This window comes from Hyla sarda, unplaced genomic scaffold, assembly GCF_029499605.1.
Source record: "Hyla sarda isolate aHylSar1 unplaced genomic scaffold, aHylSar1.hap1 scaffold_1679, whole genome shotgun sequence".
Lineage (NCBI taxonomy): Eukaryota > Metazoa > Chordata > Amphibia > Anura > Hylidae > Hyla > Hyla sarda.
Window position 1 is genome coordinate 46,731 of NW_026608319.1, and position 26,777 is coordinate 73,507.

Below are 26,777 nucleotides of genomic sequence, written 5' to 3' on the forward strand. Positions count from 1 at the left end.
CAATGCATGGTCAATGTACAGCAATGACACACCTGTGTGAACAGCCAGGAGACCCCCCCCCCCCCCCATGTTATGTTACATAGTTACATAGTTAGTACGGTCGAAAAAAGACATATGTCCATCACGTTCAACCAGGGAATTAAGGGGTAGGGGTGTGGCGCGATATTGGGGAAGGGATGAGATTTTATATTTCTTCATAAGCATTAATCTTATTTTGTCAATTAGGAACATTCAGCACCCACCCGCTATCAAGGCAGCTGCCTATCATGTCATGCCCTACCTGCACAGGTGTGCTGGCTACTCAAATGATCCAATTAAGGAGGCCATTTAGTCAGCAGCAGCAGAAGTCCTGTGCCTGGACGCTCCAACAGGGGCCAGACACAAGCAGAAGCAGAAGCAGCAGAAGCAGCAGCAGCACCACCTTTTGTTTATTGGCTGCAGCAGCAGCAAGGCCCACAGGGCTGGCTAGCTGGCTAGCCAGCAAGCAGGTAGCAATGAAAGTAGGAATCTTTCTTTTTAACCCTGTAAGGGGGTGGTGCACTGTACCCGAAGATACTGCCATATCGGGTCAATGCATAGGGCGACGGAAGCAAGCTTCGAAATCGGCCCCCGTTCTCAAAAATCCATTTAATATATGGTCCCCAGATAGGGGACGTATCAGATATTAAACTGATAAGAACAGATACTACACTTGATCTTAGCCAAAAGGCCGAGAAGCGATAACCGTGAAAGGGGCGGGCCCAACAAGGTCCCCTTCATGGGCACTATCACTGCTTGCTGTCAGGGAGGCTGCCAGACAATTTTCCATGCACACTCTGGGCTGGGGGGCAGTCAACCACCAGTACACACAGCAGAACCTAAACCCATACCATTATTGCTAAGCAGCAAGACAGGGGCCCATTGCACTCCCACGGGGCCTTTTTAAATGCAATCCATAACCCGGATTTGCCAGGAACCCTTCTTACTCCTCCTACTTGCATGTGACACTGGGCTTAGGATCTGCATAGGAAACACACACACAAGCACACACCTACCTTTGTTGCCTGCAGATGCCTCCTTGGCTGTCCCCAAACGGTATCAAACCAACACCCACGGGAAGCTGTAAGCATAGAGGACATGCCTGCACCCCATTGGACTTACCTGTGTGGGTTAAATCCGGGTTATTTGACAACCTATGGCGGTGATGGTTCTGCTCAGGCAGAGCAGTGCTGATGCTCCTCATAAAGCTGTCGCTGCTGTGAAGGTTCTAGGTGACATCACAAATCCCTTTGGTTACATACACAACAAAGCTGGGTTGTTGTTGTTTACACTCTGCAAGGCCTGTGGAAGTGAGTGACATCATAGCACTGTAGTTCGAGGGTTCAAGATGGATGCAACAATCTCCTGTTGCTTCTATGAAGGCCGTAATAGACGACATCACCAAACAGCTCCATAGTCACATACACAGCAAAGGAGAGATGTTGTTTACACCTAGTGATGTCAGTGGTATTGAGTGACATCACAGCACAGTGCTAAGGCTCCTGGGCCTGGACACAGCAGCGGCTGCAATATCTCAACGGAGAATACGTTTATATCTATGTGTGTGTGTGCGCATATATATATATATATATATATATATATATATATATATATATATATTTCTCCGCCGAAATCACTTTTAAACCCATTTCCACCTTTTTTTCCCTTCTCTTCCTCTTACTTTTTTTTCACGTTTTTTTACGTTTTTCTCCTTTTCGCCTCTTTTCTGGGCGTATTATTCTTCTTTTTCTTCTTTTTTTTCGTCTAATGCATACCCCATCAGTGCAGCAATGCTTATTCAATACCGCCAGCAGATGGAGACACTGGGGGATAATTTTCTAAGGATTTATACTGATTTTTCCTGTCTGAATTTGTCGCACAGAAAGTTGCAGGCCAAATATGTGTGACATTTCTGCGACTTTAGCTTCTAGAGCATTTTTACAACATTATACATAGGTGCTGAATACATAAAAAGCGACTGTTCAGCGACAGACAAGTCGCATCGGCTGAAAGTAGGCCAGAATGTCAGTCCATGTTGGAGCAGGTTTAGATACAGTCTAAAGCATAGATCTCAAAGTCTGTGCACAGAATTTAGCAAGGGCCTCGCACCTTCTGATGCATCAGGTAGGTGCACAATAGCATAGCCTAACCCTCTGTACTTTGGTCTATATTGATGCGGGACATAGACAGCCAGCTGATGACCAATCCATTAGTGCAATGGATGGCTGGAAGCATTTGTCTTTGCCTTTGCAATACCACAGAAGCAATGCATGGTCAATGTACAGCAATGACACACCTGTGTGAACAGCCAGGAGACCCCCCCCCCCCCCATGTTATGTTACATAGTTACATAGTTAGTACGGTCGAAAAAAGACATATGTCCATCACGTTCAACCAGGGAATTAAGGGGTAGGGGTGTGGCGCGATATTGGGGAAGGGATGAGATTTTATATTTCTTCATAAGCATTAATCTTATTTTGTCAATTAGGAACATTCAGCACCCACCCGCTATCAAGGCAGCTGCCTATCATGTCATGCCCTACCTGCACAGGTGTGCTGGCTACTCAAATGATCCAATTAAGGAGGCCATTTAGTCAGCAGCAGCAGAAGTCCTGTGCCTGGACGCTCCAACAGGGGCCAGACACAAGCAGAAGCAGAAGCAGCAGAAGCAGCAGCAGCACCACCTTTTGTTTATTGGCTGCAGCAGCAGCAAGGCCCACAGGGCTGGCTAGCTGGCTAGCCAGCAAGCAGGTAGCAATGAAAGTAGGAATCTTTCTTTTTAACCCTGTAAGGGGGTGGTGCACTGTACCCGAAGATACTGCCATATCGGGTCAATGCATAGGGCGACGGAAGCAAGCTTCGAAATCGGCCCCCGTTCTCAAAAATCCATTTAATATATGGTCCCCAGATAGGGGACGTATCAGATATTAAACTGATAAGAACAGATACTACACTTGATCTTAGCCAAAAGGCCGAGAAGCGATAACCGTGAAAGGGGCGGGCCCAACAAGGTCCCCTTCATGGGCACTATCACTGCTTGCTGTCAGGGAGGCTGCCAGACAATTTTCCATGCACACTCTGGGCTGGGGGGCAGTCAACCACCAGTACACACAGCAGAACCTAAACCCATACCATTATTGCTAAGCAGCAAGACAGGGGCCCATTGCACTCCCACGGGGCCTTTTTAAATGCAATCCATAACCCGGATTTGCCAGGAACCCTTCTTACTCCTCCTACTTGCATGTGACACTGGGCTTAGGATCTGCATAGGAAACACACACACAAGCACACACCTACCTTTGTTGCCTGCAGATGCCTCCTTGGCTGTCCCTAAACGGTATCAAACCAACACCCACGGGAAGCTGTAAGCATAGAGGACATGCCTGCACCCCATTGGACTTACCTGTGTGGGTTAAATCCGGGTTATTTGACAACCTATGGCGGTGATGGTTCTGCTCAGGCAGAGCAGTGCTGATGCTCCTCATAAAGCTGTCGCTGCTGTGAAGGTTCTAGGTGACATCACAAATCCCTTTGGTTACATACACAACAAAGCTGGGTTGTTGTTGTTTACACTCTGCAAGGCCTGTGGAAGTGAGTGACATCATAGCACTGTAGTTCTGAGGGTTCAAGATGGATGCAACAATCTCCTGTTGCTTCTATGAAGGCCGTAATAGACGACATCACCAAACAGCTCCATAGTCACATACACAGCAAAGGAGAGATGTTGTTTACACCTAGTGATGTCAGTGGTATTGAGTGACATCACAGCACAGTGCTAAGGCTCCTGGGCCTGGACACAGCAGCGGCTGCAATATCTCAACGGAGAATACGTTTATATCTATGTGTGTGTGTGCGCATATATATATATATATATATATATATATATATATATATATATATATTTCTCCGCCGAAATCACTTTTAAACCCATTTCCACCTTTTTTTCCCTTCTCTTCCTCTTACTTTTTTTTCACGTTTTTTTACGTTTTTCTCCTTTTCGCCTCTTTTCTGGGCGTATTATTCTTCTTTTTCTTCTTTTTTTTCGTCTAATGCATACCCCATCAGTGCAGCAATGCTTATTCAATACCGCCAGCAGATAGAGACACTGGGGGATAATTTTCTAAGGATTTATACTGATTTTTCCTGTCTGAATTTGTCGCACAGAAAGTTGCAGGCCAAATATGTGTGACATTTCTGCGACTTTAGCTTCTAGAGCATTTTTACAACATTATACATAGGTGCTGAATACATAAAAAGCGACTGTTCAGCGACAGACAAGTCGCATCGGCTGAAAGTAGGCCAGAATGTCAGTCCATGTTGGAGCAGGTTTAGATACAGTCTAAAGCATAGATCTCAAAGTCTGTGCACAGAATTTAGCAAGGGCCTCGCACCTTCTGATGCATCAGGTAGGTGCACAATAGCATAGCCTAACCCTCTGTACTTTGGTCTATATTGATGCGGGACATAGACAGCCAGCTGATGACCAATCCATTAGTGCAATGGATGGCTGGAAGCATTTGTCTTTGCCTTTGCAATACCACAGAAGCAATGCATGGTCAATGTACAGCAATGACACACCTGTGTGAACAGCCAGGAGACCCCCCCCCCCCATGTTATGTTACATAGTTACATAGTTAGTACGGTCGAAAAAAGACATATGTCCATCACGTTCAACCAGGGAATTAAGGGGTAGGGGTGTGGCGCGATATTGGGGAAGGGATGAGATTTTATATTTCTTCATAAGCATTAATCTTATTTTGTCAATTAGGAACATTCAGCACCCACCCGCTATCAAGGCAGCTGCCTATCATGTCATGCCCTACCTGCACAGGTGTGCTGGCTACTCAAATGATCCAATTAAGGAGGCCATTTAGTCAGCAGCAGCAGAAGTCCTGTGCCTGGACGCTCCAACAGGGGCCAGACACAAGCAGAAGCAGAAGCAGCAGAAGCAGCAGCAGCACCACCTTTTGTTTATTGGCTGCAGCAGCAGCAAGGCCCACAGGGCTGGCTAGCTGGCTAGCCAGCAAGCAGGTAGCAATGAAAGTAGGAATCTTTCTTTTTAACCCTGTAAGGGGGTGGTGCACTGTACCCGAAGATACTGCCATATCGGGTCAATGCATAGGGCGACGGAAGCAAGCTTCGAAATCGGCCCCCGTTCTCAAAAATCCATTTAATATATGGTCCCCAGATAGGGGACGTATCAGATATTAAACTGATAAGAACAGATACTACACTTGATCTTAGCCAAAAGGCCGAGAAGCGATAACCGTGAAAGGGGCGGGCCCAACAAGGTCCCCTTCATGGGCACTATCACTGCTTGCTGTCAGGGAGGCTGCCAGACAATTTTCCATGCACACTCTGGGCTGGGGGGCAGTCAACCACCAGTACACACAGCAGAACCTAAACCCATACCATTATTGCTAAGCAGCAAGACAGGGGCCCATTGCACTCCCACGGGGCCTTTTTAAATGCAATCCATAACCCGGATTTGCCAGGAACCCTTCTTACTCCTCCTACTTGCATGTGACACTGGGCTTAGGATCTGCATAGGAAACACACACACAAGCACACACCTACCTTTGTTGCCTGCAGATGCCTCCTTGGCTGTCCCCAAACGGTATCAAACCAACACCCACGGGAAGCTGTAAGCATAGAGGACATGCCTGCACCCCATTGGACTTACCTGTGTGGGTTAAATCCGGGTTATTTGACAACCTATGGCGGTGATGGTTCTGCTCAGGCAGAGCAGTGCTGATGCTCCTCATAAAGCTGTCGCTGCTGTGAAGGTTCTAGGTGACATCACAAATCCCTTTGGTTACATACACAACAAAGCTGGGTTGTTGTTGTTTACACTCTGCAAGGCCTGTGGAAGTGAGTGACATCATAGCACTGTAGTTCTGAGGGTTCAAGATGGATGCAACAATCTCCTGTTGCTTCTATGAAGGCCGTAATAGACGACATCACCAAACAGCTCCATAGTCACATACACAGCAAAGGAGAGATGTTGTTTACACCTAGTGATGTCAGTGGTATTGAGTGACATCACAGCACAGTGCTAAGGCTCCTGGGCCTGGACACAGCAGCGGCTGCAATATCTCAACGGAGAATACGTTTATATCTATGTGTGTGTGTGCGCATATATATATATATATATATATATATATATATATATATATATATATTTCTCCGCCGAAATCACTTTTAAACCCATTTCCACCTTTTTTTCCCTTCTCTTCCTCTTACTTTTTTTTCACGTTTTTTTACGTTTTTCTCCTTTTCGCCTCTTTTCTGGGCGTATTATTCTTCTTTTTCTTCTTTTTTTTCGTCTAATGCATACCCCATCAGTGCAGCAATGCTTATTCAATACCGCCAGCAGATGGAGACACTGGGGGATAATTTTCTAAGGATTTATACTGATTTTTCCTGTCTGAATTTGTCGCACAGAAAGTTGCAGGCCAAATATGTGTGACATTTCTGCGACTTTAGCTTCTAGAGCATTTTTACAACATTATACATAGGTGCTGAATACATAAAAAGCGACTGTTCAGCGACAGACAAGTCGCATCGGCTGAAAGTAGGCCAGAATGTCAGTCCATGTTGGAGCAGGTTTAGATACAGTCTAAAGCATAGATCTCAAAGTCTGTGCACAGAATTTAGCAAGGGCCTCGCACCTTCTGATGCATCAGGTAGGTGCACAATAGCATAGCCTAACCCTCTGTACTTTGGTCTATATTGATGCGGGACATAGACAGCCAGCTGATGACCAATCCATTAGTGCAATGGATGGCTGGAAGCATTTGTCTTTGCCTTTGCAATACCACAGAAGCAATGCATGGTCAATGTACAGCAATGACACACCTGTGTGAACAGCCAGGAGACCCCCCCCCCCCCCATGTTATGTTACATAGTTACATAGTTAGTACGGTCGAAAAAAGACATATGTCCACATCACGTTCAACCAGGGAATTAAGGGGTAGGGGTGTGGCGCGATATTGGGGAAGGGATGAGATTTTATATTTCTTCATAAGCATTAATCTTATTTTGTCAATTAGGAACATTCAGCACCCACCCGCTATCAAGGCAGCTGCCTATCATGTCATGCCCTACCTGCACAGGTGTGCTGGCTACTCAAATGATCCAATTAAGGAGGCCATTTAGTCAGCAGCAGCAGAAGTCCTGTGCCTGGACGCTCCAACAGGGGCCAGACACAAGCAGAAGCAGAAGCAGCAGAAGCAGCAGCAGCACCACCTTTTGTTTATTGGCTGCAGCAGCAGCAAGGCCCACAGGGCTGGCTAGCTGGCTAGCCAGCAAGCAGGTAGCAATGAAAGTAGGAATCTTTCTTTTTAACCCTGTAAGGGGGTGGTGCACTGTACCCGAAGATACTGCCATATCGGGTCAATGCATAGGGCGACGGAAGCAAGCTTCGAAATCGGCCCCCGTTCTCAAAAATCCATTTAATATATGGTCCCCAGATAGGGGACGTATCAGATATTAAACTGATAAGAACAGATACTACACTTGATCTTAGCCAAAAGGCCGAGAAGCGATAACCGTGAAAGGGGCGGGCCCAACAAGGTCCCCTTCATGGGCACTATCACTGCTTGCTGTCAGGGAGGCTGCCAGACAATTTTCCATGCACACTCTGGGCTGGGGGGCAGTCAACCACCAGTACACACAGCAGAACCTAAACCCATACCATTATTGCTAAGCAGCAAGACAGGGGCCCATTGCACTCCCACGGGGCCTTTTTAAATGCAATCCATAACCCGGATTTGCCAGGAACCCTTCTTACTCCTCCTACTTGCATGTGACACTGGGCTTAGGATCTGCATAGGAAACACACACACAAGCACACACCTACCTTTGTTGCCTGCAGATGCCTCCTTGGCTGTCCCCAAACGGTATCAAACCAACACCCACGGGAAGCTGTAAGCATAGAGGACATGCCTGCACCCCATTGGACTTACCTGTGTGGGTTAAATCCGGGTTATTTGACAACCTATGGCGGTGATGGTTCTGCTCAGGCAGAGCAGTGCTGATGCTCCTCATAAAGCTGTCGCTGCTGTGAAGGTTCTAGGTGACATCACAAATCCCTTTGGTTACATACACAACAAAGCTGGGTTGTTGTTGTTTACACTCTGCAAGGCCTGTGGAAGTGAGTGACATCATAGCACTGTAGTTCTGAGGGTTCAAGATGGATGCAACAATCTCCTGTTGCTTCTATGAAGGCCGTAATAGACGACATCACCAAACAGCTCCATAGTCACATACACAGCAAAGGAGAGATGTTGTTTACACCTAGTGATGTCAGTGGTATTGAGTGACATCACAGCACAGTGCTAAGGCTCCTGGGCCTGGACACAGCAGCGGCTGCAATATCTCAACGGAGAATACGTTTATATCTATGTGTGTGTGTGCGCATATATATATATATATATATATATATATATATATATATATATATATTTCTCCGCCGAAATCACTTTTAAACCCATTTCCACCTTTTTTTCCCTTCTCTTCCTCTTACTTTTTTTTCACGTTTTTTTACGTTATTCTCCTTTTCGCCTCTTTTCTGGGCGTATTATTCTTCTTTTTCTTCTTTTTTTTCGTCTAATGCATACCCCATCAGTGCAGCAATGCTTATTCAATACCGCCAGCAGATGGAGACACTGGGGGATAATTTTCTAAGGATTTATACTGATTTTTCCTGTCTGAATTTGTCGCACAGAAAGTTGCAGGCCAAATATGTGTGACATTTCTGCGACTTTAGCTTCTAGAGCATTTTTACAACATTATACATAGGTGCTGAATACATAAAAAGCGACTGTTCAGCGACAGACAAGTCGCATCGGCTGAAAGTAGGCCAGAATGTCAGTCCATGTTGGAGCAGGTTTAGATACAGTCTAAAGCATAGATCTCAAAGTCTGTGCACAGAATTTAGCAAGGGCCTCGCACCTTCTGATGCATCAGGTAGGTGCACAATAGCATAGCCTAACCCTCTGTACTTTGGTCTATATTGATGCGGGACATAGACAGCCAGCTGATGACCAATCCATTAGTGCAATGGATGGCTGGAAGCATTTGTCTTTGCCTTTGCAATACCACAGAAGCAATGCATGGTCAATGTACAGCAATGACACACCTGTGTGAACAGCCAGGAGACCCCCCCCCCCCCCATGTTATGTTACATAGTTACATAGTTAGTACGGTCGAAAAAAGACATATGTCCATCACGTTCAACCAGGGAATTAAGGGGTAGGGGTGTGGCGCGATATTGGGGAAGGGATGAGATTTTATATTTCTTCATAAGCATTAATCTTATTTTGTCAATTAGGAACATTCAGCACCCACCCGCTATCAAGGCAGCTGCCTATCATGTCATGCCCTACCTGCACAGGTGTGCTGGCTACTCAAATGATCCAATTAAGGAGGCCATTTAGTCAGCAGCAGCAGAAGTCCTGTGCCTGGACGCTCCAACAGGGGCCAGACACAAGCAGAAGCAGAAGCAGCAGAAGCAGCAGCAGCACCACCTTTTGTTTATTGGCTGCAGCAGCAGCAAGGCCCACAGGGCTGGCTAGCTGGCTAGCCAGCAAGCAGGTAGCAATGAAAGTAGGAATCTTTCTTTTTAACCCTGTAAGGGGGTGGTGCACTGTACCCGAAGATACTGCCATATCGGGTCAATGCATAGGGCGACGGAAGCAAGCTTCGAAATCGGCCCCCGTTCTCAAAAATCCATTTAATATATGGTCCCCAGATAGGGGACGTATCAGATATTAAACTGATAAGAACAGATACTACACTTGATCTTAGCCAAAAGGCCGAGAAGCGATAACCGTGAAAGGGGCGGGCCCAACAAGGTCCCCTTCATGGGCACTATCACTGCTTGCTGTCAGGGAGGCTGCCAGACAATTTTCCATGCACACTCTGGGCTGGGGGGCAGTCAACCACCAGTACACACAGCAGAACCTAAACCCATACCATTATTGCTAAGCAGCAAGACAGGGGCCCATTGCACTCCCACGGGGCCTTTTTAAATGCAATCCATAACCCGGATTTGCCAGGAACCCTTCTTACTCCTCCTACTTGCATGTGACACTGGGCTTAGGATCTGCATAGGAAACACACACACAAGCACACACCTACCTTTGTTGCCTGCAGATGCCTCCTTGGCTGTCCCCAAACGGTATCAAACCAACACCCACGGGAAGCTGTAAGCATAGAGGACATGCCTGCACCCCATTGGACTTACCTGTGTGGGTTAAATCCGGGTTATTTGACAACCTATGGCGGTGATGGTTCTGCTCAGGCAGAGCAGTGCTGATGCTCCTCATAAAGCTGTCGCTGCTGTGAAGGTTCTAGGTGACATCACAAATCCCTTTGGTTACATACACAACAAAGCTGGGTTGTTGTTGTTTACACTCTGCAAGGCCTGTGGAAGTGAGTGACATCATAGCACTGTAGTTCTGAGGGTTCAAGATGGATGCAACAATCTCCTGTTGCTTCTATGAAGGCCGTAATAGACGACATCACCAAACAGCTCCATAGTCACATACACAGCAAAGGAGAGATGTTGTTTACACCTAGTGATGTCAGTGGTATTGAGTGACATCACAGCACAGTGCTAAGGCTCCTGGGCCTGGACACAGCAGCGGCTGCAATATCTCAACGGAGAATACGTTTATATCTATGTGTGTGTGTGCGCATATATATATATATATATATATATATATATATATATATATATTTCTCCGCCGAAATCACTTTTAAACCCATTTCCACCTTTTTTTCCCTTCTCTTCCTCTTACTTTTTTTTCACGTTTTTTTACGTTATTCTCCTTTTCGCCTCTTTTCTGGGCGTATTATTCTTCTTTTTCTTCTTTTTTTTCGTCTAATGCATACCCCATCAGTGCAGCAATGCTTATTCAATACCGCCAGCAGATGGAGACACTGGGGGATAATTTTCTAAGGATTTATACTGATTTTTCCTGTCTGAATTTGTCGCACAGAAAGTTGCAGGCCAAATATGTGTGACATTTCTGCGACTTTAGCTTCTAGAGCATTTTTACAACATTATACATAGGTGCTGAATACATAAAAAGCGACTGTTCAGCGACAGACAAGTCGCATCGGCTGAAAGTAGGCCAGAATGTCAGTCCATGTTGGAGCAGGTTTAGATACAGTCTAAAGCATAGATCTCAAAGTCTGTGCACAGAATTTAGCAAGGGCCTCGCACCTTCTGATGCATCAGGTAGGTGCACAATAGCATAGCCTAACCCTCTGTACTTTGGTCTATATTGATGCGGGACATAGACAGCCAGCTGATGACCAATCCATTAGTGCAATGGATGGCTGGAAGCATTTGTCTTTGCCTTTGCAATACCACAGAAGCAATGCATGGTCAATGTACAGCAATGACACACCTGTGTGAACAGCCAGGAGACCCCCCCCCCCCCATGTTATGTTACATAGTTACATAGTTAGTACGGTCGAAAAAAGACATATGTCCATCACGTTCAACCAGGGAATTAAGGGGTAGGGGTGTGGCGCGATATTGGGGAAGGGATGAGATTTTATATTTCTTCATAAGCATTAATCTTATTTTGTCAATTAGGAACATTCAGCACCCACCCGCTATCAAGGCAGCTGCCTATCATGTCATGCCCTACCTGCACAGGTGTGCTGGCTACTCAAATGATCCAATTAAGGAGGCCATTTAGTCAGCAGCAGCAGAAGTCCTGTGCCTGGACGCTCCAACAGGGGCCAGACACAAGCAGAAGCAGAAGCAGCAGAAGCAGCAGCAGCACCACCTTTTGTTTATTGGCTGCAGCAGCAGCAAGGCCCACAGGGCTGGCTAGCTGGCTAGCCAGCAAGCAGGTAGCAATGAAAGTAGGAATCTTTCTTTTTAACCCTGTAAGGGGGTGGTGCACTGTACCCGAAGATACTGCCATATCGGGTCAATGCATAGGGCGACGGAAGCAAGCTTCGAAATCGGCCCCCGTTCTCAAAAATCCATTTAATATATGGTCCCCAGATAGGGGACGTATCAGATATTAAACTGATAAGAACAGATACTACACTTGATCTTAGCCAAAAGGCCGAGAAGCGATAACCGTGAAAGGGGCGGGCCCAACAAGGTCCCCTTCATGGGCACTATCACTGCTTGCTGTCAGGGAGGCTGCCAGACAATTTTCCATGCACACTCTGGGCTGGGGGGCAGTCAACCACCAGTACACACAGCAGAACCTAAACCCATACCATTATTGCTAAGCAGCAAGACAGGGGCCCATTGCACTCCCACGGGGCCTTTTTAAATGCAATCCATAACCCGGATTTGCCAGGAACCCTTCTTACTCCTCCTACTTGCATGTGACACTGGGCTTAGGATCTGCATAGGAAACACACACACAAGCACACACCTACCTTTGTTGCCTGCAGATGCCTCCTTGGCTGTCCCCAAACGGTATCAAACCAACACCCACGGGAAGCTGTAAGCATAGAGGACATGCCTGCACCCCATTGGACTTACCTGTGTGGGTTAAATCCGGGTTATTTGACAACCTATGGCGGTGATGGTTCTGCTCAGGCAGAGCAGTGCTGATGCTCCTCATAAAGCTGTCGCTGCTGTGAAGGTTCTAGGTGACATCACAAATCCCTTTGGTTACATACACAACAAAGCTGGGTTGTTGTTGTTTACACTCTGCAAGGCCTGTGGAAGTGAGTGACATCATAGCACTGTAGTTCTGAGGGTTCAAGATGGATGCAACAATCTCCCTGTTGCTTCTATGAAGGCCGTAATAGACGACATCACCAAACAGCTCCATAGTCACATACACAGCAAAGGAGAGATGTTGTTTACACCTAGTGATGTCAGTGGTATTGAGTGACATCACAGCACAGTGCTAAGGCTCCTGGGCCTGGACACAGCAGCGGCTGCAATATCTCAACGGAGAATACGTTTATATCTATGTGTGTGTGTGCGCATATATATATATATATATATATATATATATATATATATATTTCTCCGCCGAAATCACTTTTAAACCCATTTCCACCTTTTTTTCCCTTCTCTTCCTCTTACTTTTTTTTCACGTTTTTTTACGTTATTCTCCTTTTCGCCTCTTTTCTGGGCGTATTATTCTTCTTTTTCTTCTTTTTTTTCGTCTAATGCATACCCCATCAGTGCAGCAATGCTTATTCAATACCGCCAGCAGATGGAGACACTGGGGGATAATTTTCTAAGGATTTATACTGATTTTTCCTGTCTGAATTTGTCGCACAGAAAGTTGCAGGCCAAATATGTGTGACATTTCTGCGACTTTAGCTTCTAGAGCATTTTTACAACATTATACATAGGTGCTGAATACATAAAAAGCGACTGTTCAGCGACAGACAAGTCGCATCGGCTGAAAGTAGGCCAGAATGTCAGTCCATGTTGGAGCAGGTTTAGATACAGTCTAAAGCATAGATCTCAAAGTCTGTGCACAGAATTTAGCAAGGGCCTCGCACCTTCTGATGCATCAGGTAGGTGCACAATAGCATAGCCTAACCCTCTGTACTTTGGTCTATATTGATGCGGGACATAGACAGCCAGCTGATGACCAATCCATTAGTGCAATGGATGGCTGGAAGCATTTGTCTTTGCCTTTGCAATACCACAGAAGCAATGCATGGTCAATGTACAGCAATGACACACCTGTGTGAACAGCCAGGAGACCCCCCCCCCCCCCATGTTATGTTACATAGTTACATAGTTAGTACGGTCGAAAAAAGACATATGTCCATCACGTTCAACCAGGGAATTAAGGGGTAGGGGTGTGGCGCGATATTGGGGAAGGGATGAGATTTTATATTTCTTCATAAGCATTAATCTTATTTTGTCAATTAGGAACATTCAGCACCCACCCGCTATCAAGGCAGCTGCCTATCATGTCATGCCCTACCTGCACAGGTGTGCTGGCTACTCAAATGATCCAATTAAGGAGGCCATTTAGTCAGCAGCAGCAGAAGTCCTGTGCCTGGACGCTCCAACAGGGGCCAGACACAAGCAGAAGCAGAAGCAGCAGAAGCAGCAGCAGCACCACCTTTTGTTTATTGGCTGCAGCAGCAGCAAGGCCCACAGGGCTGGCTAGCTGGCTAGCCAGCAAGCAGGTAGCAATGAAAGTAGGAATCTTTCTTTTTAACCCTGTAAGGGGGTGGTGCACTGTACCCGAAGATACTGCCATATCGGGTCAATGCATAGGGCGACGGAAGCAAGCTTCGAAATCGGCCCCCGTTCTCAAAAATCCATTTAATATATGGTCCCCAGATAGGGGACGTATCAGATATTAAACTGATAAGAACAGATACTACACTTGATCTTAGCCAAAAGGCCGAGAAGCGATAACCGTGAAAGGGGCGGGCCCAACAAGGTCCCCTTCATGGGCACTATCACTGCTTGCTGTCAGGGAGGCTGCCAGACAATTTTCCATGCACACTCTGGGCTGGGGGGCAGTCAACCACCAGTACACACAGCAGAACCTAAACCCATACCATTATTGCTAAGCAGCAAGACAGGGGCCCATTGCACTCCCACGGGGCCTTTTTAAATGCAATCCATAACCCGGATTTGCCAGGAACCCTTCTTACTCCTCCTACTTGCATGTGACACTGGGCTTAGGATCTGCATAGGAAACACACACACAAGCACACACCTACCTTTGTTGCCTGCAGATGCCTCCTTGGCTGTCCCCAAACGGTATCAAACCAACACCCACGGGAAGCTGTAAGCATAGAGGACATGCCTGCACCCCATTGGACTTACCTGTGTGGGTTAAATCCGGGTTATTTGACAACCTATGGCGGTGATGGTTCTGCTCAGGCAGAGCAGTGCTGATGCTCCTCATAAAGCTGTCGCTGCTGTGAAGGTTCTAGGTGACATCACAAATCCCTTTGGTTACATACACAACAAAGCTGGGTTGTTGTTGTTTACACTCTGCAAGGCCTGTGGAAGTGAGTGACATCATAGCACTGTAGTTCTGAGGGTTCAAGATGGATGCAACAATCTCCTGTTGCTTCTATGAAGGCCGTAATAGACGACATCACCAAACAGCTCCATAGTCACATACACAGCAAAGGAGAGATGTTGTTTACACCTAGTGATGTCAGTGGTATTGAGTGACATCACAGCACAGTGCTAAGGCTCCTGGGCCTGGACACAGCAGCGGCTGCAATATCTCAACGGAGAATACGTTTATATCTATGTGTGTGTGTGCGCATATATATATATATATATATATATATATATATATATATATATTTCTCCGCCGAAATCACTTTTAAACCCATTTCCACCTTTTTTTCCCTTCTCTTCCTCTTACTTTTTTTTCACGTTTTTTTACGTTTTTCTCCTTTTCGCCTCTTTTCTGGGCGTATTATTCTTCTTTTTCTTCTTTTTTTTCGTCTAATGCATACCCCATCAGTGCAGCAATGCTTATTCAATACCGCCAGCAGATGGAGACACTGGGGGATAATTTTCTAAGGATTTATACTGATTTTTCCTGTCTGAATTTGTCGCACAGAAAGTTGCAGGCCAAATATGTGTGACATTTCTGCGACTTTAGCTTCTAGAGCATTTTTACAACATTATACATAGGTGCTGAATACATAAAAAGCGACTGTTCAGCGACAGACAAGTCGCATCGGCTGAAAGTAGGCCAGAATGTCAGTCCATGTTGGAGCAGGTTTAGATACAGTCTAAAGCATAGATCTCAAAGTCTGTGCACAGAATTTAGCAAGGGCCTCGCACCTTCTGATGCATCAGGTAGGTGCACAATAGCATAGCCTAACCCTCTGTACTTTGGTCTATATTGATGCGGGACATAGACAGCCAGCTGATGACCAATCCATTAGTGCAATGGATGGCTGGAAGCATTTGTCTTTGCCTTTGCAATACCACAGAAGCAATGCATGGTCAATGTACAGCAATGACACACCTGTGTGAACAGCCAGGAGACCCCCCCCCCCCCATGTTATGTTACATAGTTACATAGTTAGTACGGTCGAAAAAAGACATATGTCCATCACGTTCAACCAGGGAATTAAGGGGTAGGGGTGTGGCGCGATATTGGGGAAGGGATGAGATTTTATATTTCTTCATAAGCATTAATCTTATTTTGTCAATTAGGAACATTCAGCACCCACCCGCTATCAAGGCAGCTGCCTATCATGTCATGCCCTACCTGCACAGGTGTGCTGGCTACTCAAATGATCCAATTAAGGAGGCCATTTAGTCAGCAGCAGCAGAAGTCCTGTGCCTGGACGCTCCAACAGGGGCCAGACACAAGCAGAAGCAGCAGAAGCAGCAGCAGCACCACCTTTTGTTTATTGGCTGCAGCAGCAGCAAGGCCCACAGGGCTGGCTAGCTGGCTAGCCAGCAAGCAGGTAGCAATGAAAGTAGGAATCTTTCTTTTTAACCCTGTAAGGGGGTGATGCACTGTACCCGAAGATACTGCCATATCGGGTCAATGCATAGGGCGACGGAAGCAAGCTTCGAAATCGGCCCCCGTTCTCAAAAATCCATTTAATATATGGTCCCCAGATAGGGGACGTATCAGATATTAAACTGATAAGAACAGATACTACACTTGATCTTAGCCAAAAGGCCGAGAAGCGATAACCGTGAAAGGGGCGGGCCCAACAAGGTCCCCTTCATGGGCACTATCACTGCTTGCTGTCAGGGAGGCTGCCAGACAATTTTCCATGCACACTCTGGGCTGGGGGGCAGTCAACCACCAGTACACACAGCAGAACCTAAACCCATACCATTATTGCTAAGCAGCAAGACAGGGGCCCATTGCACTCCCACGGGGCCTTTTTAAATGCAATCCATAACCCGGATTTGCCAGGAACCCTTCTTACTCCTCCTACTTGCATGTGACACTGGGCTTAGGATCTGCATAGGAAACACACACACAAGCACACACCTACCTTTGTTGCCTGCAGATGCCTCCTTGGCTGTCCCCAAACGGTATCAAACCAACACCCACGGGAAGCTGTAAGCATAGAGGACATGCCTGCACCCCATTGGACTTACCTGTGTGGGTTAAATCCGGGTTATTTGACAACCTATGGCGGTGATGGTTCTGCTCAGGCAGAGCAGTGCTGATGCTCCTCATAAAGCTGTCGCTGCTGTGAAGGTTCTAGGTGACATCACAAATCCCTTTGGTTACATACACAACAAAGCTGGGTTGTTGTTGTTTACACTCTGCAAGGCCTGTGGAAGTGAGTGACATCATAGCACTGTAGTTCTGAGGGTTCAAGATGGATGCAACAATCTCCTGTTGCTTCTATGAAGGCCGTAATAGACGACATCACCAAACAGCTCCATAGTCACATACACAGCAAAGGAGAGATGTTGTTTACACCTAGTGATGTCAGTGGTATTGAGTGACATCACAGCACAGTGCTAAGGCTCCTGGGCCTGGACACAGCAGCGGCTGCAATATCTCAACGGAGAATACGTTTATATCTATGTGTGTGTGTGCGCATATATATATATATATATATATATATATATATATATATATATATATTTCTCCGCCGAAATCACTTTTAAACCCATTTCCACCTTTTTTTCCCTTCTCTTCCTCTTACTTTTTTTTCACGTTTTTTTACGTTTTTCTCCTTTTCGCCTCTTTTCTGGGCGTATTATTCTTCTTTTTCTTCTTTTTTTTCGTCTAATGCATACCCCATCAGTGCAGCAATGCTTATTCAATACCGCCAGCAGATGGAGACACTGGGGGATAATTTTCTAAGGATTTATACTGATTTTTCCTGTCTGAATTTGTCGCACAGAAAGTTGCAGGCCAAATATGTGTGACATTTCTGCGACTTTAGCTTCTAGAGCATTTTTACAACATTATACATAGGTGCTGAATACATAAAAAGCGACTGTTCAGCGACAGACAAGTCGCATCGGCTGAAAGTAGGCCAGAATGTCAGTCCATGTTGGAGCAGGTTTAGATACAGTCTAAAGCATAGATCTCAAAGTCTGTGCACAGAATTTAGCAAGGGCCTCGCACCTTCTGATGCATCAGGTAGGTGCACAATAGCATAGCCTAACCCTCTGTACTTTGGTCTATATTGATGCGGGACATAGACAGCCAGCTGATGACCAATCCATTAGTGCAATGGATGGCTGGAAGCATTTGTCTTTGCCTTTGCAATACCACAGAAGCAATGCATGGTCAATGTACAGCAATGACACACCTGTGTGAACAGCCAGGAGACCCCCCCCCCCCCATGTTATGTTACATAGTTACATAGTTAGTACGGTCGAAAAAAGACATATGTCCATCACGTTCAACCAGGGAATTAAGGGGTAGGGGTGTGGCGCGATATTGGGGAAGGGATGAGATTTTATATTTCTTCATAAGCATTAATCTTATTTTGTCAATTAGGAACATTCAGCACCCACCCGCTATCAAGGCAGCTGCCTATCATGTCATGCCCTACCTGCACAGGTGTGCTGGCTACTCAAATGATCCAATTAAGGAGGCCATTTAGTCAGCAGCAGCAGAAGTCCTGTGCCTGGACGCTCCAACAGGGGCCAGACACAAGCAGAAGCAGAAGCAGCAGAAGCACCACCTTTTGTTTATTGGCTGCAGCAGCAGCAAGGCCCACAGGGCTGGCTAGCTGGCTAGCCAGCAAGCAGGTAGCAATGAAAGTAGGAATCTTTCTTTTTAACCCTGTAAGGGGGTGGTGCACTGTACCCGAAGATACTGCCATATCGGGTCAATGCATAGGGCGACGGAAGCAAGCTTCGAAATCGGCCCCCGTTCTCAAAAATCCATTTAATATATGGTCCCCAGATAGGGGACGTATCAGATATTAAACTGATAAGAACAGATACTACACTTGATCTTAGCCAAAAGGCCGAGAAGCGATAACCGTGAAAGGGGCGGGCCCAACAAGGTCCCCTTCATGGGCACTATCACTGCTTGCTGTCAGGGAGGCTGCCAGACAATTTTCCATGCACACTCTGGGCTGGGGGGCAGTCAACCACCAGTACACACAGCAGAACCTAAACCCATACCATTATTGCTAAGCAGCAAGACAGGGGCCCATTGCACTCCCACGGGGCCTTTTTAAATGCAATCCATAACCCGGATTTGCCAGGAACCCTTCTTACTCCTCCTACTTGCATGTGACACTGGGCTTAGGATCTGCATAGGAAACACACACACAAGCACACACCTACCTTTGTTGCCTGCAGATGCCTCCTTGGCTGTCCCCAAACGGTATCAAACCAACACCCACGGGAAGCTGTAAGCATAGAGGACATGCCTGCACCCCATTGGACTTACCTGTGTGGGTTAAATCCGGGTTATTTGACAACCTATGGCGGTGATGGTTCTGCTCAGGCAGAGCAGTGCTGATGCTCCTCATAAAGCTGTCGCTGCTGTGAAGGTTCTAGGTGACATCACAAATCCCTTTGGTTACATACACAACAAAGCTGGGTTGTTGTTGTTTACACTCTGCAAGGCCTGTGGAAGTGAGTGACATCATAGCACTGTAGTTCTGAGGGTTCAAGATGGATGCAACAATCTCCTGTTGCTTCTATGAAGGCCGTAATAGACGACATCACCAAACAGCTCCATAGTCACATACACAGCAAAGGAGAGATGTTGTTTACACCTAGTGATGTCAGTGGTATTGAGTGACATCACAGCACAGTGCTAAGGCTCCTGGGCCTGGACACAGCAGCGGCTGCAATATCTCAACGGAGAATACGTTTATATCTATGTGTGTGTGTGCGCATATATATATATATATATATATATATATATATATATATATATATATATTCTCCGCCGAAATCACTTTTAAACCCATTTCCACCTTTTTTTCCCTTCTCTTCCTCTTACTTTTTTTTCACGTTTTTTTACGTTTTTCTCCTTTTCGCCTCTTTTCTGGGCGTATTATTCTTCTTTTTCTTCTTTTTTTTCGTCTAATGCATACCCCATCAGTGCAGCAATGCTTATTCAATACCGCCAGCAGATGGAGACACTGGGGGATAATTTTCTAAGGATTTATACTGATTTTTCCTGTCTGAATTTGTCGCACAGAAAGTTGCAGGCCAAATATGTGTGACATTTCTGCGACTTTAGCTTCTAGAGCATTTTTACAACATTATACATAGGTGCTGAATACATAAAAAGCGACTGTTCAGCGACAGACAAGTCGCATCGGCTGAAAGTAGGCCAGAATGTCAGTCCATGTTGGAGCAGGTTTAGATACAGTCTAAAGCATAGATCTCAAAGTCTGTGCACAGAATTTAGCAAGGGCCTCGCACCTTCTGATGCATCAGGTAGGTGCACAATAGCATAGCCTAACCCTCTGTACTTTGGTCTATATTGATGCGGGACATAGACAGCCAGCTGATGACCAATCCATTAGTGCAATGGATGGCTGGAAGCATTTGTCTTTGCCTTTGCAATACCACAGAAGCAATGCATGGTCAATGTACAGCAATGACACACCTGTGTGAACAGCCAGGAGACCCCCCCCCCCCCCATGTTATGTTACATAGTTACATAGTTAGTACGGTCGAAAAAAGACATATGTCCATCACGTTCAACCAGGGAATTAAGGGGTAGGGGTGTGGCGCGATATTGGGGAAGGGATGAGATTTTATATTTCTTCATAAGCATTAATCTTATTTTGTCAATTAGGAACATTCAGCACCCACCCGCTATCAAGGCAGCTGCCTATCATGTCATGCCCTACCTGCACAGGTGTGCTGGCTACTCAAATGATCCAATTAAGGAGGCCATTTAGTCAGCAGCAGCAGAAGTCCTGTGCCTGGACGCTCCAACAGGGGCCAGACACAAGCAGAAGCAGAAGCAGCAGAAGCAGCAGCAGCACCACCTTTTGTTTATTGGCTGCAGCAGCAGCAAGGCCCACAGGGCTGGCTAGCTGGCTAGCCAGCAAGCAGGTAGCAATGAAAGTAGGAATCTTTCTTTTTAACCCTGTAAGGGGGTGGTGCACTGTACCCGAAGATACTGCCATATCGGGTCAATGCATAGGGCGACGGAAGCAAGCTTCGAAATCGGCCCCCGTTCTCAAAAATCCATTTAATATATGGTCCCCAGATAGGGGACGTATCAGATATTAAACTGATAAGAACAGATACTACACTTGATCTTAGCCAAAAGGCCGAGAAGCGATAACCGTGAAAGGGGCGGGCCCAACAAGGTCCCCTTCATGGGCACTATCACTGCTTGCTGTCAGGGAGGCTGCCAGACAATTTTCCATGCACACTCTGGGCTGGGGGGCAGTCAACCACCAGTACACACAGCAGAACCTAAACCCATACCATTATTGCTAAGCAGCAAGACAGGGGCCCATTGCACTCCCACGGGGCCTTTTTAAATGCAATCCATAATCCGGATTTGCCAGGAACCCTTCTTACTCCTCCTACTTGCATGTGACACTGGGCTTAGGATCTGCATAGGAAACACACACACAAGCACACACCTACCTTTGTTGGCTGCAGATGCCTCCTTGGCTGTCCCCAAACGGTATCAAACCAACACCCACGGGAAGCTGTAAGCATAGAGGACATGCCTGCACCCCATTGGACTTACCTGTGTGGGTTAAATCCGGGTTATTTGACAACCTATGGCGGTGATGGTTCTGCTCAGGCAGAGCAGTGCTGATGCTCCTCATAAAGCTGTCGCTGCTGTGAAGGTTCTAGGTGACATCACAAATCCCTTTGGTTACATACACAACAAAGCTGGGTTGTTGTTGTTTACACTCTGCAAGGCCTGTGGAAGTGAGTGACATCATAGCACTGTAGTTCTGAGGGTTCAAGATGGATGCAACAATCTCCTGTTGCTTCTATGAAGGCCGTAATAGACGACATCACCAAACAGCTCCATAGTCACATACACAGCAAAGGAGAGATGTTGTTTACACCTAGTGATGTCAGTGGTATTGAGTGACATCACAGCACAGTGCTAAGGCTCCTGGGCCTGGACACAGCAGCGGCTGCAATATCTCAACGGAGAATACGTTTATATCTATGTGTGTGTGTGCGCATATATATATATATATATATATATATATATATATATATATATATATATATTTCTCCGCCGAAATCACTTTTAAACCCATTTCCACCTTTTTTTCCCTTCTCTTCCTCTTACTTTTTTTTCACGTTTTTTTACGTTTTTCTCCTTTTCGCCTCTTTTCTGGGCGTATTATTCTTCTTTTTCTTCTTTTTTTTCGTCTAATGCATACCCCATCAGTGCAGCAATGCTTATTCAATACCGCCAGCAGATGGAGACACTGGGGGATAATTTTCTAAGGATTTATACTGATTTTTCCTGTCTGAATTTGTCGCACAGAAAGTTGCAGGCCAAATATGTGTGACATTTCTGCGACTTTAGCTTCTAGAGCATTTTTACAACATTATACATAGGTGCTGAATACATAAAAAGCGACTGTTCAGCGACAGACAAGTCGCATCGGCTGAAAGTAGGCCAGAATGTCAGTCCATGTTGGAGCAGGTTTAGATACAGTCTAAAGCATAGATCTCAAAGTCTGTGCACAGAATTTAGCAAGGGCCTCGCACCTTCTGATGCATCAGGTAGGTGCACAATAGCATAGCCTAACCCTCTGTACTTTGGTCTATATTGATGCGGGACATAGACAGCCAGCTGATGACCAATCCATTAGTGCAATGGATGGCTGGAAGCATTTGTCTTTGCCTTTGCAATACCACAGAAGCAATGCATGGTCAATGTACAGCAATGACACACCTGTGTGAACAGCCAGGAGACCCCCCCCCCCCCCCATGTTATGTTACATAGTTACATAGTTAGTACGGTCGAAAAAAGACATATGTCCATCACGTTCAACCAGGGAATTAAGGGGTAGGGGTGTGGCGCGATATTGGGGAAGGGATGAGATTTTATATTTCTTCATAAGCATTAATCTTATTTTGTCAATTAGGAACATTCAGCACCCACCCGCTATCAAGGCAGCTGCCTATCATGTCATGCCCTACCTGCACAGGTGTGCTGGCTACTCAAATGATCCAATTAAGGAGGCCATTTAGTCAGCAGCAGCAGAAGTCCTGTGCCTGGACGCTCCAACAGGGGCCAGACACAAGCAGAAGCAGAAGCAGCAGAAGCAGCAGCAGCACCACCTTTTGTTTATTGGCTGCAGCAGCAGCAAGGCCCACAGGGCTGGCTAGCTGGCTAGCCAGCAAGCAGGTAGCAATGAAAGTAGGAATCTTTCTTTTTAACCCTGTAAGGGGGTGGTGCACTGTACCCGAAGATACTGCCATATCGGGTCAATGCATAGGGCGACGGAAGCAAGCTTCGAAATCGGCCCCCGTTCTCAAAAATCCATTTAATATATGGTCCCCAGATAGGGGACGTATCAGATATTAAACTGATAAGAACAGATACTACACTTGATCTTAGCCAAAAGGCCGAGAAGCGATAACCGTGAAAGGGGCGGGCCCAACAAGGTCCCCTTCATGGGCACTATCACTGCTTGCTGTCAGGGAGGCTGCCAGACAATTTTCCATGCACACTCTGGGCTGGGGGGCAGTCAACCACCAGTACACACAGCAGAACCTAAACCCATACCATTATTGCTAAGCAGCAAGACAGGGGCCCATTGCACTCCCACGGGGCCTTTTTAAATGCAATCCATAACCCGGATTTGCCAGGAACCCTTCTTACTCCTCCTACTTGCATGTGACACTGGGCTTAGGATCTGCATAGGAAACACACACACAAGCACACACCTACCTTTGTTGCCTGCAGATGCCTCCTTGGCTGTCCCCAAACGGTATCAAACCAACACCCACGGGAAGCTGTAAGCATAGAGGACATGCCTGCACCCCATTGGACTTACCTGTGTGGGTTAAATCCGGGTTATTTGACAACCTATGGCGGTGATGGTTCTGCTCAGGCAGAGCAGTGCTGATGCTCCTCATAAAGCTGTCGCTGCTGTGAAGGTTCTAGGTGACATCACAAATCCCTTTGGTTACATACACAACAAAGCTGGGTTGTTGTTGTTTACACTCTGCAAGGCCTGTGGAAGTGAGTGACATCATAGCACTGTAGTTCTGAGGGTTCAAGATGGATGCAACAATCTCCTGTTGCTTCTATGAAGGCCGTAATAGACGACATCACCAAACAGCTCCATAGTCACATACACAGCAAAGGAGAGATGTTGTTTACACCTAGTGATGTCAGTGGTATTGAGTGACATCACAGCACAGTGCTAAGGCTCCTGGGCCTGGACACAGCAGCGGCTGCAATATCTCAACGGAGAATACGTTTATATCTATGTGTGTGTGTGCGCATATATATATATATATATATATATATATATATATATATATATATTTCTCCGCCGAAATCACTTTTAAACCCATTTCCACCTTTTTTTCCCTTCTCTTCCTCTTACTTTTTTTTCACGTTTTTTTACGTTTTTCTCCTTTTCGCCTCTTTTCTGGGCGTATTATTCTTCTTTTTCTTCTTTTTTTTCGTCTAATGCATACCCCATCAGTGCAGCAATGCTTATTCAATACCGCCAGCAGATGGAGACACTGGGGGATAATTTTCTAAGGATTTATACTGATTTTTCCTGTCTGAATTTGTCGCACAGAAAGTTGCAGGCCAAATATGTGTGACATTTCTGCGACTTTAGCTTCTAGAGCATTTTTACAACATTATACATAGGTGCTGAATACATAAAAAGCGACTGTTCAGCGACAGACAAGTCGCATCGGCTGAAAGTAGGCCAGAATGTCAGTCCATGTTGGAGCAGGTTTAGATACAGTCTAAAGCATAGATCTCAAAGTCTGTGCACAGAATTTAGCAAGGGCCTCGCACCTTCTGATGCATCAGGTAGGTGCACAATAGCATAGCCTAACCCTCTGTACTTTGGTCTATATTGATGCGGGACATAGACAGCCAGCTGATGACCAATCCATTAGTGCAATGGATGGCTGGAAGCATTTGTCTTTGCCTTTGCAATACCACAGAAGCAATGCATGGTCAATGTACAGCAATGACACACCTGTGTGAACAGCCAGGAGACCCCCCCCCCCCCCATGTTATGTTACATAGTTACATAGTTAGTACGGTCGAAAAAAGACATATGTCCATCACGTTCAACCAGGGAATTAAGGGGTAGGGGTGTGGCGCGATATTGGGGAAGGGATGAGATTTTATATTTCTTCATAAGCATTAATCTTATTTTGTCAATTAGGAACATTCAGCACCCACCCGCTATCAAGGCAGCTGCCTATCATGTCATGCCCTACCTGCACAGGTGTGCTGGCTACTCAAATGATCCAATTAAGGAGGCCATTTAGTCAGCAGCAGCAGAAGTCCTGTGCCTGGACGCTCCAACAGGGGCCAGACACAAGCAGAAGCAGAAGCAGCAGAAGCAGCAGCAGCACCACCTTTTGTTTATTGGCTGCAGCAGCAGCAAGGCCCACAGGGCTGGCTAGCTGGCTAGCCAGCAAGCAGGTAGCAATGAAAGTAGGAATCTTTCTTTTTAACCCTGTAAGGGGGTGGTGCACTGTACCCGAAGATACTGCCATATCGGGTCAATGCATAGGGCGACGGAAGCAAGCTTCGAAATCGGCCCCCGTTCTCAAAAATCCATTTAATATATGGTCCCCAGATAGGGGACGTATCAGATATTAAACTGATAAGAACAGATACTACACTTGATCTTAGCCAAAAGGCCGAGAAGCGATAACCGTGAAAGGGGCGGGCCCAACAAGGTCCCCTTCATGGGCACTATCACTGCTTGCTGTCAGGGAGGCTGCCAGACAATTTTCCATGCACACTCTGGGCTGGGGGGCAGTCAACCACCAGTACACACAGCAGAACCTAAACCCATACCATTATTGCTAAGCAGCAAGACAGGGGCCCATTGCACTCCCACGGGGCCTTTTTAAATGCAATCCATAACCCGGATTTGCCAGGAACCCTTCTTACTCCTCCTACTTGCATGTGACACTGGGCTTAGGATCTGCATAGGAAACACACACACAAGCACACACCTACCTTTGTTGCCTGCAGATGCCTCCTTGGCTGTCCCCAAACGGTATCAAACCAACACCCACGGGAAGCTGTAAGCATAGAGGACATGCCTGCACCCCATTGGACTTACCTGTGTGGGTTAAATCCGGGTTATTTGACAACCTATGGCGGTGATGGTTCTGCTCAGGCAGAGCAGTGCTGATGCTCCTCATAAGCTGTCGCTGCTGTGAAGGTTCTAGGTGACATCACAAATCCCTTTGGTTACATACACAACAAAGCTGGGTTGTTGTTGTTTACACTCTGCAAGGCCTGTGGAAGTGAGTGACATCATAGCACTGTAGTTCTGAGGGTTCAAGATGGATGCAACAATCTCCTGTTGCTTCTATGAAGGCCGTAATAGACGACATCACCAAACAGCTCCATAGTCACATACACAGCAAAGGAGAGATGTTGTTTACACCTAGTGATGTCAGTGGTATTGAGTGACATCACAGCACAGTGCTAAGGCTCCTGGGCCTGGACACAGCAGCGGCTGCAATATCTCAACGGAGAATACGTTTATATCTATGTGTGTGTGTGCGCATATATATATATATATATATATATATATATATATATATATATATATATTTCTCCGCCGAAATCACTTTTAAACCCATTTCCACCTTTTTTTCCCTTCTCTTCCTCTTACTT

At 46.2% G+C, this 26,777-nt stretch overlaps 12 non-coding genes across 12 annotated transcripts; all 12 read right to left on the minus strand.

Annotated features, from left to right (window-relative positions):
* Positions 1-530: 530 nt before the first annotated feature.
* LOC130311811 (U2 spliceosomal RNA) lies at positions 531-721 on the minus strand. Its single transcript, XR_008860091.1, has one exon. It is a non-coding gene; the product is annotated as a U2 spliceosomal RNA (small nuclear RNA).
* Positions 722-2,811: 2,090 nt separating this feature from the next.
* LOC130311812 (U2 spliceosomal RNA) lies at positions 2,812-3,002 on the minus strand. Its single transcript, XR_008860092.1, has one exon. It is a non-coding gene; the product is annotated as a U2 spliceosomal RNA (small nuclear RNA).
* Positions 3,003-5,091: 2,089 nt separating this feature from the next.
* LOC130311813 (U2 spliceosomal RNA) lies at positions 5,092-5,282 on the minus strand. The gene has a single exon (XR_008860093.1). It is a non-coding gene; the product is annotated as a U2 spliceosomal RNA (small nuclear RNA).
* A 2,093-nt stretch (positions 5,283-7,375) lies between these two features.
* LOC130311814 (U2 spliceosomal RNA) lies at positions 7,376-7,566 on the minus strand. Its single transcript, XR_008860094.1, has one exon. It is a non-coding gene; the product is annotated as a U2 spliceosomal RNA (small nuclear RNA).
* A 2,091-nt stretch (positions 7,567-9,657) lies between these two features.
* LOC130311815 (U2 spliceosomal RNA) lies at positions 9,658-9,848 on the minus strand. Its single transcript, XR_008860095.1, has one exon. It is a non-coding gene; the product is annotated as a U2 spliceosomal RNA (small nuclear RNA).
* A 2,086-nt stretch (positions 9,849-11,934) lies between these two features.
* On the minus strand, positions 11,935-12,125 carry LOC130311816 (U2 spliceosomal RNA). Its single transcript, XR_008860096.1, has one exon. It is a non-coding gene; the product is annotated as a U2 spliceosomal RNA (small nuclear RNA).
* Positions 12,126-14,211: 2,086 nt separating this feature from the next.
* On the minus strand, positions 14,212-14,402 carry LOC130311817 (U2 spliceosomal RNA). Its single transcript, XR_008860097.1, has one exon. It is a non-coding gene; the product is annotated as a U2 spliceosomal RNA (small nuclear RNA).
* A 2,080-nt stretch (positions 14,403-16,482) lies between these two features.
* On the minus strand, positions 16,483-16,673 carry LOC130311825 (U2 spliceosomal RNA). Its single transcript, XR_008860104.1, has one exon. It is a non-coding gene; the product is annotated as a U2 spliceosomal RNA (small nuclear RNA).
* Positions 16,674-18,754: 2,081 nt separating this feature from the next.
* Positions 18,755-18,945, minus strand: LOC130311819 (U2 spliceosomal RNA). The gene has a single exon (XR_008860099.1). It is a non-coding gene; the product is annotated as a U2 spliceosomal RNA (small nuclear RNA).
* Positions 18,946-21,037: 2,092 nt separating this feature from the next.
* LOC130311820 (U2 spliceosomal RNA) lies at positions 21,038-21,228 on the minus strand. The gene has a single exon (XR_008860100.1). It is a non-coding gene; the product is annotated as a U2 spliceosomal RNA (small nuclear RNA).
* A 2,096-nt stretch (positions 21,229-23,324) lies between these two features.
* Positions 23,325-23,515, minus strand: LOC130311822 (U2 spliceosomal RNA). The gene has a single exon (XR_008860101.1). It is a non-coding gene; the product is annotated as a U2 spliceosomal RNA (small nuclear RNA).
* Positions 23,516-25,604: 2,089 nt separating this feature from the next.
* Positions 25,605-25,795, minus strand: LOC130311823 (U2 spliceosomal RNA). The gene has a single exon (XR_008860102.1). It is a non-coding gene; the product is annotated as a U2 spliceosomal RNA (small nuclear RNA).
* Between the last annotated feature and the right edge of the window lie 982 nt (positions 25,796-26,777).